The 14389-nt window shown below is 37.7% G+C and overlaps 1 protein-coding gene across 6 annotated transcripts in view; it reads left to right on the top strand.

The window, feature by feature from the left end:
* The window catches only part of CCSER1 (coiled-coil serine rich protein 1), a 695545-nt gene that overhangs the window by 175484 nt on the left and 505672 nt on the right, over positions 1-14389 (top strand). The gene's annotated exons all lie outside the window — the stretch shown is intronic.

Raw genomic sequence — 14389 nt, forward strand, 5'->3', positions numbered from 1 at the left:
CAAAAAGAACATAATGGTAATGCTTTATGACAACACAAACTTGGGGTCTATGCAATTTAAAGTGTGGAAGGTAATTAAAAACGTCACAATGGATAATAGGAGGTCATTGTTGGTCCTTGCCATTCACGCTTAGTTTTCTGCTTCTGTGGGGATGTAAAAATTTAGCTTCGAACTTGTCTATAAAGTCCTAGCTTGCATGCCTATTACTGTAAGAACACGAAAACATCTTTCCTGCTCTCCCCCCCAGAAAAAAAAAAAAAAACAAAACCAAAAAACAAACCAACAAAACCCCCCAAGCCCCAAAACACCACTAGTGGATTAGATTAGATGGGATGTGATTCTTGGTATAGAACTATGGCTTAAGTCTGTATCTCACTCTGGCGTCTTTTCCAATCTGGTGATAAACCCGTTTCATCCTAGTTTACATGGACTTAAAAATTTAACACAGTATATTGCCTATCATCTAGGTATTATTACAATGACTAAATGTTTGAAATATCGTTAGCATTTAATTGTTTTAGTGTTTCAGTAACATGTCTCTCTGAATACTAAGGGATTGGAAAGGCGATGGGCTGCGAAATACTGTGCTGAATTCCAGAATAATTTTTGTGGTTAGTTCAAACAGCATAGTACATTTTTGCCTTGTCTCCACTAAAAAGCAAGCCTGCACTGTTTTTTTGATTGGCTTTTTCCTCCACTATCAGCAGTTTCAGAATTTTATAATCCCTTACAAATTCAAAGTAAGGAAAGTCCTCCTGTATGTGTTTAGCATGTGCTTGAGAGCTGAATGATGCCACCTCCTAGATTATTTTTTTCCTTCACCTTATTGGTATTAGCAAGTGTGTTAATGTACTTTTCTGGTGGGCTTGGTTTTTAAATTTTTTTTTCTTTACAACCTCACTAGTGATATCTCCTAAGTACATAGACTTAAATCATGCTTGTCTTATGCACTCAGAGGTCTCAGAAACATGCTCTGACCTCTGTTACTCCTCCAGTTTTCATCTAAAAGTATGACTTGTGGCTCTGGAATTCTTTCAAAAACAAGCTTGTGCTTAAGCAGATTAAATATAGTTGAACTTCTTCACATGAAACGGCATCATTGTATTAGTATCTTTAAACCAACATTTCTTACAAGTATATCGGAAATGAAACAGAAGCATCTTTATGGAAAACTTCTGCATGTTGTTAGAACGGGAATTTAGTAACTATTGTAGAAACCTTCGAAGTAATTGTAGGGGGGGTGAAAGCATATGGCTTCAAGAAAATCTCAATCATTGTGAAATATCAGTGTACCGTAGCACTTCTCTCATTTCACTCTGTGCTTTCTACGTGTAGATCATTTTCCCCATATCCAGGTTTAATGGAAGCAAAACTGATTCCAATTCCTGTGTCTAAATATCCCAGTATCCTCTCTCTCCAATGTAAATACATTAAGCAAGAGGAAGTCCTTGGCACATGTTGAATTCCATTGACTTGAGTGCAGAGTCTGTGTATGGACTGATCTGCACAGGTGAATTGTAATTATTGGTATTTGTAATTACCCCTACTGGAAAAAACATTGATGCTTTGATTTTTATGCTTATCTTTGTGTACCAGAATAGTTTTGACTTATATGTCCCAAAATTGTGAGTATCACAGAGGGCTGAGCAGTGGCCAGCTGTTGAGGTCTTGTAGAGAAGCTGCTGCCTCCAGGGCCTTGAATAGAGTGTGTTTAGAATAATCAATGCTTTCTGAAACAACATAAGGGAGCAATGTGTAATCCAAACCAGATAAAATACATATTAATGGTAATAAGATGTTAAACAGTTACAAATAACTAAAAATAATTACATTGTAAAACACAGTGGAATTAAATCAAAGACCTTCAGGACACACGAGGCTGTGAAGCCTAGGTGGGGAAAAAAGCCTTTAATGTGAATGGTATAATATTTGACTAATGATGGTATTTTGTCTTAGAAATAAACTGTTTAGTGGCTTTAAATAATGTACTGTATTTGCTTAATGTAATTTTACTGTAAGCAGCAAAGAATCGTGCCAGAAGTGGTAGCAGCAAAGCTTAATGATTTTTTGAAGCATCAGTGGTTAGTTGTTATCAGGATTGGAGGAATAAAAGGCTAATTTTTTTTCCCCTCTGTATTTTTTCTTGGGACCTCAAAACATTTCATCAGGAAGCAATTCCTTAGTGATATCTAGGTAATAGCTAACTCCTGTGCGTCTTGTTCACCGGGCAAAATCCCTATCTCAGTCATTCAGCAGGAATGGACTTGGCTGATTAATGGGATAGCCATGAAATAAGCAGAGAAGGCTCTGGTGAAGCAGACATCATATCTTTAGCGGCCTGGGAGTGACATCCCTGTCAGAAGCATGAAGGAACCTGTTTGATGAAGCTATACTCCTGCAGGAGGAAGCTGTCCTTGCTGGGTGCTTTGGCCATCATTCTGTATCGCATTGAAGGCTTGTAGAGTAAAAAAGGGGTCGCTGCTCTTACGTAAATGCGCATTTTGGAACAGGAGAATTTCTCCATTTTTTATAGGAGAACAAGGCACAAGTCTTTTGTTTTCTGCACTTGGCAAAGCACGCTTTCAGTGCTCAGCTGGCAGGAGCGTCCCTTTGTAGGCTATGTCCTTCCACTCCATAACAGAATGTGATGCGGAGAGATACACAGTCTGAATGTCAGTGTGAGGTCAGGATGAAAACCAAGAAATTTGAGCTCTACCTTACTTTGGCCTCTGTGCCCTCATTTTGTCTAGAATGTTGCATTAACTTTGTTATATTTTGTAGAAATACAAGACCTAAAAACCTCATGCTGTCTTCAGTTCAAGTTATAGGCCTCTTTGTGTTGCTGTCGTGATAAATCAGTCAGTTGCTCTCAAAGGTGCCCAGATGCTAAAACAATTTGAATGGTTTATACTGTTTGCATAGTCTTAATTTTAGTCCTTCCTGTCTGAATTCAAATATAAATAAATTAGCTGCCTGGACAGAGCAATGACATGAGGAGTCCTCCCTTTCATTTCAAGTTCCTAGAAAGGAGCATGGGAAAGGGCATAGCCAGGGAACTGGATGTCATGCTTTAAAACAACTTAGCTTCAGCTTCTGTGGCCAAACTGTCAGCTGAAAGCTCACACTACAAGGGGCAGTGAGGAAAAAGGAGTTTCTCAGACACACGGGTCTCTGAGCAGTGTTCTGCTGCTGCGTGCTCTTCATATGTGAACACAGAAAACCATTCATATGCTACCAGTGTTTGAAAAAAATATAGTGAAATTCAGGCGTATCACTTTTAATTTATGGGATTTAAAGCTAAGCAGGTGCTTACATACTTCATTTGGTTGGTATCTGCGGATATGACTGCCCTACAGTTCAAAATAGAGATGGCAACATCTAGCCCTCTGACCTGGCTAATTTAAAGCTGGTTTGTGCATTTGTACTTTAGCTTCTGTCATGTTTCTGGTTTTGATTATTTTGTTTTTTAAAGATACTTTTTCCATTAAATTTTTTTTAGGGCTAAGATCCTGTTATGTCATGAAGCAGACAGTAATTTCCCAGCTGTTTGCCATGTCAGAAATATTTTCCTGAGCTTTAGGGGAGATTTCCAGATGAAGATTCTAGGTAAATGCTACAGCTCCTGTGGCAGCTCTTCAGACTCCTGAGAATCCAGTCAGATTTTTCTTCTGATAAATACATGAATGGGCCTATGTAGTGAGTCTTTTCAATATTCTGTCTGTGCCAAAGCTGTTCATCTTGTACCTTGCAACTGTTACTTATCTGCGCAAGATTCTTATGCATGAGTTCAAATACATGAGAAGGCTCCTTGGAGTCACAGTGACTGACTAGCTGGGTGTTCACTGATGGGAAACAGGGTACTAGGTGGGAGAATTATAGGTTTAATGCCATTCTGTACTGTGCTGATCAGTACAGATGCTCAGTGTGGCATCAGGGAAGGTTTTGGTGCATATAGATCCCATACTTGCTAGCTGCAGTAAGCATATTCCAAAATTTAGGAGCTATTTTTTTCTTTCTGTGATCTCAAGCTGTAAAAAAATGTTTTTGTTAGATCTGAAGACACTGGTAAGCCTTTTTGACTCTTGCAGCCTTGCCTAATTCCTTTTGAAAGGAGTTCAAACCAAGCTGGTTATATATTACTCTTCGCTTATTTCAGTTGCAGATTTTCTTTTCCTTTTTCTCTCTCTTTCTCTAATTTTTTTTTTGTATTTTCGTAAATCTCAGGGAAGAGGTTCTACCCACGCCCCACATCCCCACCCCCCCCACCCCCCCCCCCAGTGACAGTGGTGGTGTTTTACCTCTGTAATTTTTGGTGCTCTTTAGTGGTGACATGAAGTATGGTCTCTAATGCAGCCAGTTTGTCAGGCTGTGGTACCTACTGCAAGATTTGTGTCTGCTTTGACAGCTCACTCAAGAAGGCATGTTTCGGTAATGTGAAAAATGAACACTTTTCAGACTCATTTGGACAACCTGATAAAAGATGATTGAACTGCTTCAGTTTCCTGGATAATTGCGACGATGCGCTATGAAAGCATGCGTCACTCTTCGGGTAATACGGAGAGTATAGGGGTGCCCCACGTTGTTCTGGAATGACATTGGTTTGAAAGCTGTGGTTCTAGCTCAGCTAAGAAACAAGAAAAGACACATCAGCCGAATGAATACAGTATACTTTTCACCAAAGCATTTTAGTGGTAGGTAAGAGGCTTTAAAGCAGGTGCTTTGAAATTGAGTAAATATAAGCAATATGCTTATGCTGTCAGTGGTCAACTGCACTATTAAAATCGCTTCCTGGCCTAGGAGGAATCAAATGTTTCCACAAGGGCCAAATATGTTCCCAGAATTTCTTGACACACGTGGGTACTGGAGGTCCTCCTTGGGAAACCAGCCAGACCTGAGTCTCCTGAGGGTGCAGGCCAGGCCGGTGGGGTGTGCATGTGTGGGTCCAGCTCCCACCCGTCCCCTCCACAGGATGCTTCCTCCTCTTCTTCACACCATGTCGGCTCCCAGCACCCCTGAGGAGCTCATCTGTCCCTCTCCCCTGCCACTCATGCTCCTCGCAGGACCCTGCAGCCTCCCTACTTTTCGGTCCTCTGCTGGTGGGTGCGTGGCTCTTTCTCTGTGTAGATTTAAGGATGGCTAAAACACATTAATGTGTCTCACTTGATAGGAACTTTTGGTGTGCTGTCTCCTTCTCACACCTGTGGCAACTAGTCATGAGTACTGCCTGTCAATCAATGGACAGGGGAGATACAAGTATTACTGGTGAGGAGCATAACTTAGTTTTTGTGTGACAGGCCACCAGCAAAGGCTGGAAATCGCAGTAGATGTGTTTAGGAAGGTAATTTCCAAAGTACAGTAGGATGTTTGATTTACTTTAAGACCCTAGTGAATAGGTGGGTTTTGCGTGTTAGATATGCCTGTAGTTAACAAGGATGTATAAAATTCTTCTGAAGAAACACGGGAAGAACGGAATATATCTTAGTAATAGATGTCGGTTTCCTTTGATATAGTAATACTTAATAAAACAAAGGTGTTTTTTTGTGAAAAAGCAAACATTTCTTTGAAAAATATTTTCTGCTAGATTTTTGAACCTTTAGTCTTCGTACTGGCAAGAAGAGCTCATAAAAAACCATGTAACTCTGGCTATCGCTGTGCAAAGAATTAATAAATACCCCAAACATAATCAGGGTAACAAATGACAAGTCAACCCTCTGTTTAAAAGGCACTACTTAAGTGGTTACATTTGATTAAAAACTTATTTTTTATGGTTCTGATTCCCTGTCCCTCTGCAATAAAACAGAGGAAAAAAACCCCAGCTGTAGCCCATGGCTGTAACAATTCCCTGGTCTGCTTGTGCATCTTGTATTGCTTTTTGCACATAATGGGAAAATGAGTTATTTTGCTGTACTCACATTTTCTCTAAAATGGGAAACATTTCAGAAAATAGGAAAAATATAATATATACACTTCTTTATTGTCTGCTGTTCTCTAATCCTAACTAGCTGAAACTCCTACCTGACATTGTCTTGGCTGCTCAAATTGGTAGCCTCATTCTGCTTGCTTTGAGGAAAACAAAACAATAAACCAGACTCTGATGTTACTATTTTTTTCTCTGTGTCTGGCTACTGCCAAAATGACGATGATTTTGTACAAACAATTATAAAATAAATAACAGTTGTGCAAAGGAAATATAATTGCACTGCAAAGCAAATATAGAAGAAACTTTGTATCTGGCTATAGAAGGGGAACATCATCAGTTCTCACATTCCTTCTCAGTCACAGCAACCAGCAATTTATAGGAAAGATTGACAGGAAAACCATCTACTTACGTATTTTAAAAATCTTAGGCAACTGTTTGAAACCAAAGGATTAAGTTCTCTACAGATTAATTTGATCTTTAGTTGCAAATGTTGAATAAGCTGGGTTTTGAGAACCACTAACTAATTGTAATTACAGCATTTAATATTTTCAGTATTTTGTAGTTCAAGTCCTGTCTTTTCCTGTGTGGTGGTGAGTCATGCAGGAAGCAGGGGAATGATGGCAATTGTCCTATGGAGGAAAGGTATTAAGTAGATTTTATCTTTAGCCCTGCCAAGAAAGCTCCAATCCTTTGCAAATACGGTCATTGTTTGGAAAGCTTCCTCTTCCCTCTGAGATGAGACTTGGTTTCTAACGGACAATCGACCATAAGTGTTTCGATCGTTGCCCTTAAAGTATCAGTGATGTGACTGAACTTAAGGGCATTTCATGAAAAGATAGAGGCATGAAATGTTAAGCAAGGTGCTTAATGAGGTCATTCTGAATCAAAGCATGGAGGATCAAGAACACTATGGCGTTTCCAAGTTGAGATAATTGTTGTAGTTTGAAAATAAGACTAGTGCATTGTATCATTGTGTAGCTAACCTTTATTAATAAAAGAAAAAGCAGGAAATAAAAATGTGTAGAGGTAATACAGCTTTGCTGAAAAGGGATGTGTCTGAGCTCCAAATGGTGAAAATTCATATAGAACTTTTGGAGTCAAAATAGTTATTACATTGCCAGAGAGTATGACCAAAGCTGACTTAAAGCAACAGCATCAACGTCTACAGTTTCTTAAATAGACTTGAAGCCATTATAATAAAAACATTGTCACCAAATCAGTTACATTTACAAAAAGGCTCTGGCTTAGCCTGAAGAAGCAATAATTTGTTCCATTCACATCCCTAAATTTATATATACCATTATGATACAATAATATCATTCTGGTTTTGGCCATAACTCTAACAAGAATCTCCTTCAGAGTAAGATTATCCATTCATGTATCAGACCTGAGACTTTTTTTTTATTCCTAAATAAAATTAAAATCTGCACATTCCCATATCTCCTTCTTCTTGTTCTCTGTGAATCATCACGTTTTCCACTGGACATATCTGCAATAGTAGGAACTTTAGTCATCTGATTTGCTTGTCTGTCATGTCCAGAAATTTGCCAAAAGGAAATTTATCAAGAAATTTTGCAATAATTAGAGATCTAATTTGAAAAGGTACCAGTTGTCACCCAGCTAGATATATCAAGGCAGGTGATTAAGGTACACTTGTTTGAAGAACGGAAATTTTATCTCGTGTGTACTGTAGCGTCTAGAAGTTTCTGCTTTATTTAAATTACTACGATGTATGAGTCAGACGGCCAGTATCAACTGAATCCCAAGGTGGCAGCCTAACACTCAGCAACCAAGGACTCTTCTAAGCTAATGGCTTTGAGTAATCATTGCAAAATATTCGTGGCATATACATTGTAATTAGAGTGATGAACTATAGGACGCAGTCATGAGTAGATAGGATGTTTATTTGAATTTGAGTTTTGTGCTGAGATATTTATTATGTGATGAAATGGGAATGATTACATACATATCAAGACTCCTTAACCTCTAGAGCATCCTCCTAAAAGGAGATGTAGTTGAAGTAAATAAAATCTTACCTGGTTCCTTGAAAAGGATGGTTACTGTAGGCAATGCAGGTAGAAATGGTTGAGAGGTTCTAGGAAGCTGAGCCACTGGAACAGGCTCTAGGCAATTGAATAGCAATTATTTTATCTGGAGATCCACATCTGAAAAGCTGCTGTTCTAAATTGTAGCATTAGTCTCTTACAGGGTTCATTATTCTAATAAAAATATGGTGTTTTCCATTATCCTATGTGGCAGCTGCCTAAGCCCTGTAAAGCACACCCATCGTCTGCTGGGGTGACTGTACAAAGCCACTCAGATTTGATGTCTTTCTGAGTCAGGGTTACAGTTGGGCAAGTGGAAAATGACTCACTCCTTTACTTGGGATTTAAAAAAAAAAAAAAAAGTTCCCTGTGGAAAACAGACTTTATTTTCATTCAGCCTAAATTCATGTCCAGCATAGACCCTCAGAACAAGCATCATTGCTCCCTCGGCTTCATGTATTACAGGAGATCTAAAGTTTTTATTTAGCAGGTACTTATCCAAGGGGCTGAAAGAACTTGATTTCGGGGCAGCGCAATGAAACCTCAAAAAAACCTCTGTGGCCTTACTGTCTAGTCTTTTTCCTCATTTCAAAAAAAGCCATTTTTTTATGATAGTCTGAGCATAAAGTTAGTTCATATGCACTTTGTGTAGTGGTTGTTAAATTTGTATTTCAATAATCAGTTCTTGTAGCATACTGCAGCAGTTGGGAAGGCAATGTTAAATCCCATGGTTAACCTCGATGCCTGGTTTTGCCTAATGAGAATTTACAGTCACTGAGACTGCACTGAAAGAGTGTTTTAGAGTGCAGAACTGAGAGCTTTGGAAGAAAGCCCATTAAATTCAAATGGGGAGAAAGGGAGAGGTGCCAGCTGTGCCCATTTCTTACTTTTTCTTGTATGCTAGAACATCCAAAATCTTGAAAGGATACAGAAATTATACTGTTGTAAAATTGGGGAAAATATATTTGTTAAACTTGACTTCTTTGACTCAAGGTTGCACAAAATTAAGTGGAAGTGCTTAATCTTAGGTAACCACTCCAGAAACAGAATTATACTTTCTGGTATGTAAAAGCATCAGCCGTTGCTAAATCGTAATTAAAGTTCTGAAGTAGGGTGCTATTGAGTCTTAACTTCGGCATTTCACGGCATCAGTTCTGTTTGAGCCACAGCCAGTGATTGTATTTTATCATCTCATGAGGAAATTAAGGCAGGTTTGGGTCCATACTTTTGTGCAGCAGAAACATCAGTTTGAGGTAGTGTTCTCTAAATGCTAAAGAGGTGGGGGGTGGGGGTGGCGACAGGGGAGACGGGACCAGCGGATAATTTGTTTTGTAATTTAGAAGTCTGTGGTGTTTGTATTGAAGTACAACCCCAGTTCTTACAAATTAGATTTCAAAGCATAATTGCAGCTCAAATATAAAAATTAATCAACTATGTTATTACTCGTGAACAATTAAACCATCATAAAATGGAAAACAAATATGAACGAAATATGCTTGTACATGTAATGCTAGGATTGTGAAGTACTTAATTTGGTTAGACAAATGCATTGTAGATTAAAACTAGAAAAAACAGATAAAGTACATAGCAGCGATGTATTTGTTTCACTTTCACAGTAATTTAATAATATCTCTGAAGCGTAACAAAGACCAGCATTTCTTGGTAATTTCTTACTGTCACTGGAAGGTGCGGGAATGGAGGGATTTCAGGGAAAAACTTCATGGTGCTTCAAGTTGAGATATTACCTGCATCCTAGAGGGAATGAATTATGTGTAAAAATATACGTACCTGCATGCTGTGTTTTGCATACCAATCAATCCCAATCAATGGGATTTCACTTTTTGTTTTGCAAAACTAAACAGGGAGAGATGCTCCAGAAGTACGTATAATCTAAATATTAGTACTTCTAAGAGCAAGATTTGCTCTGTTTTGCAGAGTAAAAGAGAGATAGTGGAGAATGGACAGAAATAATTTTAAGAACAATCTCCTTACCCTTACCTCCAGCTCCAGTTTGTTTTGCTCTTTTTTATTTTTTCCTGGAGGTAACAAAGATATAGAGGCAATATCCTTCTTACTGTTGTATATACGTTTTCAATTTACTTATGGATAGCCCTGGGAGCACGGATTTTAGTAACCAGTCAAAATCTATGTTTACATTGAGTATTGAATATGTTGTGATTTACTTGCACAGATTTACCGATAGTGGAGATGGAAGGCTATAGCTAAAAAGGTGACGTAGTACTATTGCTGGTTCTTTTTTTCCTCTTTCCCATTCTGGCTTTTTCCCTGTCAACACAGTGGCTGTGTCAGCCACCATATGGGAGATATGAGACACCTACAGCATAAAAAACCCAAACAAACAACAAACAAGCTGAGAAATGGGGAGGTAGAAAGCAGAAGAGATAAAAGTGAAAGGGCACTGCATCAACACATTAGGACACACGCAGCATTGGTGCAGTTGGATTGAGAGATAAATTTGCAATTATATTGCAGTAAACTTAAGTTGTAAAGACAAAATATTGTTGCAAGCAACAGTGAATTTGAAATAGCTGAATGCTGCAAAAGTTATCCATACAGTTATGAAGCGAGTACAAATAAAAGTTCTTCCTCCTGTGCTCCAGGATCAGGATTAAGCTCTGTTATACTAAGGAGATCAACTGGCCAAGCTGCTTTTTATCAGTAGTAGCCACAGTAGCTACTATGTAAAAAGTTCACTGAAGTTTGTGAGGGAAGAATATTGATTTTTTCAGTAGTATTCCAGTCCCACTTCCAATTATCTTTTTAATATGTCTGTTTGTATAATATACATCTTTATATGCAATTTTAGTATGTGCCCAGGTTACTACTTTGGAAGATGCTGAGTTGAAAAGGACTCATCTCCCTGGCAGAGGGGAGGTGCAGAGGTGACAGAGACCTCAAATCAGAGCCACAAAACAACCTGGAATAAACATTATGAGAACGAAGAATGAAAAGCATTCTTTTATTTTAAAATCAACTTCTTGTAGTTTTGATTGTGTCAATCTAAATGTGTCATGCACACGGTTTAAAGCCAGAAGAGGAGAAACGGAAGTCCTTTTTTACAGATGAACTAGGTGGTAAGGTGATGCCAAGTTATTTTGTCTGACATTAGCCCGCTATTAATGGGGCTGTATTTGGAGCCTTATTTTTGTAATCCTGTTTTAATCTGAATCAGATGTTGTAATCTTTTTTTTCCTATACCTTATCTGGACCTGAATAAATAGAAGTGATTGATATTATTGACTGAAAAAATTTTTAAATGTTCTAGGTAAACATTTTCAGAGATACAATCTAAATAAACACTGCTATATTGATTATTTATTTTCTGTTCTGACAAACTGTGTTACAGCACTTTAAAATGTGCCATGTATCTCCATAGATAAATAAACCCCCTCCTCGTTTTCTTGTCCAAGGAACAGTGCACTCTATTTATGATAACTAATGGAGGAGCTAGAAAATAGCATTTATGGGTCAGTGAAAAAGCACAAGTGTTCAGAAGCAGGATTACCATATTATTTTCTAAATCCTATGGTGATGTTGTGGGAGCAAATATACATAAAAATAGCATAGAAAACATTTTACTTTAATATCAGTTGGACTTGAAATGGAGTAATGCGAGTATGATGTGTAATAATATACTATTTATAGTTGTTTTCAAGTTCTCTACCCTTCTACTGTGCTGCAGTTTAAAATTACATGCTGCCATTAAATTCAGAGAATCAATACAGTGCTGATATAAACCAGATTATTTTATTTAAGAAAGTTTAAGTAGGCGAATCATCATTCTTCATTTATTCTCCCGGAAATTACTTCTGTTTTATAAAGACGTCACCTAAAACCAGGAATATGTTTCGAGAACTTGGAATTCAGTCCAAGTACATTACAGGAATGAATCACAAAGCTGAGCCATAGTTCAGAAAGCAGTCATATCCCCGTTCAGGTAGGGAATTTTGAGATGAGCTCTAGCAAGGCTTGTTTATCCTCATATTTAAAGTTGAAATGACTAAAATTCACCTGTTCAAAATAATATGTAATGCTTTCAGCTTTGTCCTGTATACATACTTATTCCTGAATTATTTTTTTAGTGTGATACTGCATAATCAAATACACTAAATGCTTTAAATTCCAAATTATTGAAAGCGAACTTGAATTTATAGTGAATTCCCGATAGACTTCAGGGAATCCATGGTTTAGATGGCAACAGAACACGCTGACTCCAGCTACAATAATAGATTATACTTGAAAAGGCAACAATTAAATACATATAATAGAACGGTTTTGGTTACTATGGAAACAGTTAAAGAAAGGTTTTTCAGCATTACAAACCACTGTGTGTATACAAGAGAAATTAATGTTCTTCTGAGTCAAAGAAGCTATGAAAGCTTTGCAAGGAAAAGACTAAATAATATGAAATGTTTGAAGCAAAAGCTTTTAAATATCCCTCTACAATATGTTGGTGTTATTGTGTTCCCTCTTCCTGCTTTCCCCCCTTTTTTTGATGCTAATTTTTGGAGTTAGAGATTTTAAAATGTGTAGCAAAAAGTGCTTTGCAAAGAGGATTAGTGAATGAAAGAGCAACTTGGATGTATTATTGCATTTCTGGGGTCATTTATAGGAGGTCTAATCATATCTCATAAATCTTACTTAGATCGGGGCATCTGTACTATAGCTTCACACTTTCTTTGGCATACTTTTCTCTTGCTTCTCTTAACCTGGAAATAATGAATGCACAAGCTAGAGGGGGAAGAAGTAGGGAAAATTATCAGTTCTGTATTTCACTAAAGCCTAAGTGCTTTCTGATAGGATTGTACAGTCACATTATGCATATCATATTTGTTAATATTGCTAAGCCAGGTGTGAACCTTATTATTTTTTTTTTTTTGGCTCTTCACGTTGTGATCTGTACCTTAATTTTTAATTTTTTATGTGTTAAAGATAGTCATAGAGGGAGAGAACTTATCAAGTTTGTAGTAGAGCAAGTATTAAATAAAAGCATTTAAAGTGTCTTTCATAGTTAATCTAAATCAGAGTTTTTCTCTATCTACTGAGGAAGCTTTAAAAGCTTAATCATCAGGAATGCTGAGTTTTGTACTGAAACTGGCACAATCTTGCAAGAGTTGGGAACATCTGAAATTTGGTCCCTTGGAGTAAAGGACACTGTAGCTGCAGCCAATTAGCACAATTATTTTTGTGATATGACAATGAATTTTAAAAGGAGAACGTTCTTTGATTTCTTTTAAAAGAAATGAACTAACTGGAAGATATATTATGAAGTATGATTTTAATATGTATTAAACAATGCTGTGTTTATTTCTGTGTATCTCTTTCAAACACCAGATGTGGGAATGTTTGACACTGAACTTCAACCCAGCAGTTAGGTAAACTCTGCTAAATATGTCATCTACTTCTCTGTGCTTACTGGTGAAGTGAGAGTGCCTACCTTTCCATGGGAAGTACCACACACCTTGTTTATTTTTAGTACCAAAGGAAGAGTACTGTATGTTGAGAAACACGTGTTTAGGGGCACTAAGGCTATATACTTAGAACTCTTTTGTTTTGGATGTAATATTTATTTTGAGATTGGTATGCAGCATTTTGCACAGTTGTATATGAGAAAAAAGAAAGACTCTGTATTGTTGTGGTAAATGCTTCTGTATCATTATTGAGAGACCTGGGACTAATTGACATATGTAGATGTAAAATCATAAGTGAGGGGAAAACCTCTAGATTTAGACTCATTTTTGCTTGTTTGGGACCTTTGCTGTGCCTTTGACTTCAGTTCCTGTTCCCTTACAAGTCACCTTTAAAAAGTGAGGAAGCATTTTGTACCTTCCAGCCACAGTGTTATAAATTGAATTTTTCTGGATTCTGCATTTTGGGGAAAAAACCCACATATCTTTACCAATGCTTCTCACTTTCACCCACGTTCACTTGTTTAGATCATTTAATAACCTTAAATTTCTCAATCTAACTCCAAATTACTGTCAGGAACAAATGAATAGAAAACTACAAGGGAGAGATAATGCTGGGTACGATTGAGCTCAGTGGCCTTCTCAACTTTCCAAATATTCATTGACCCTGACATCCTCCTCCATGGAGGAGGAGGATTTGGGGGCTGTGAAGCTAGTAAGTTATGTTACAGATGGTTTTGTGCTGATCTGTGTTAGTAGTCCTCTGCAAAATTCCCACCGAGCATCGCCGCAGAGGCCATACGCTCCAAATGTATAGCTGCTATGGTCATTATGCGCTGCTTCATTACCATCCTGAGCCTGTTCAAAGCCGTGTTGAAAAGCTGATGGAATTGCCTTTAATGGGAATTGAGACAAATCTGTTGTGCTGCCTGCAGACAAATTGCTAACAGAACTGAAATGAGCTCAGGGCTCAGCGTTATCTGTGTGAAATACTT

The sequence above is a fragment of the Rissa tridactyla genome, chromosome 5, assembly GCF_028500815.1.
Source record: "Rissa tridactyla isolate bRisTri1 chromosome 5, bRisTri1.patW.cur.20221130, whole genome shotgun sequence".
Lineage (NCBI taxonomy): Eukaryota > Metazoa > Chordata > Aves > Charadriiformes > Laridae > Rissa > Rissa tridactyla.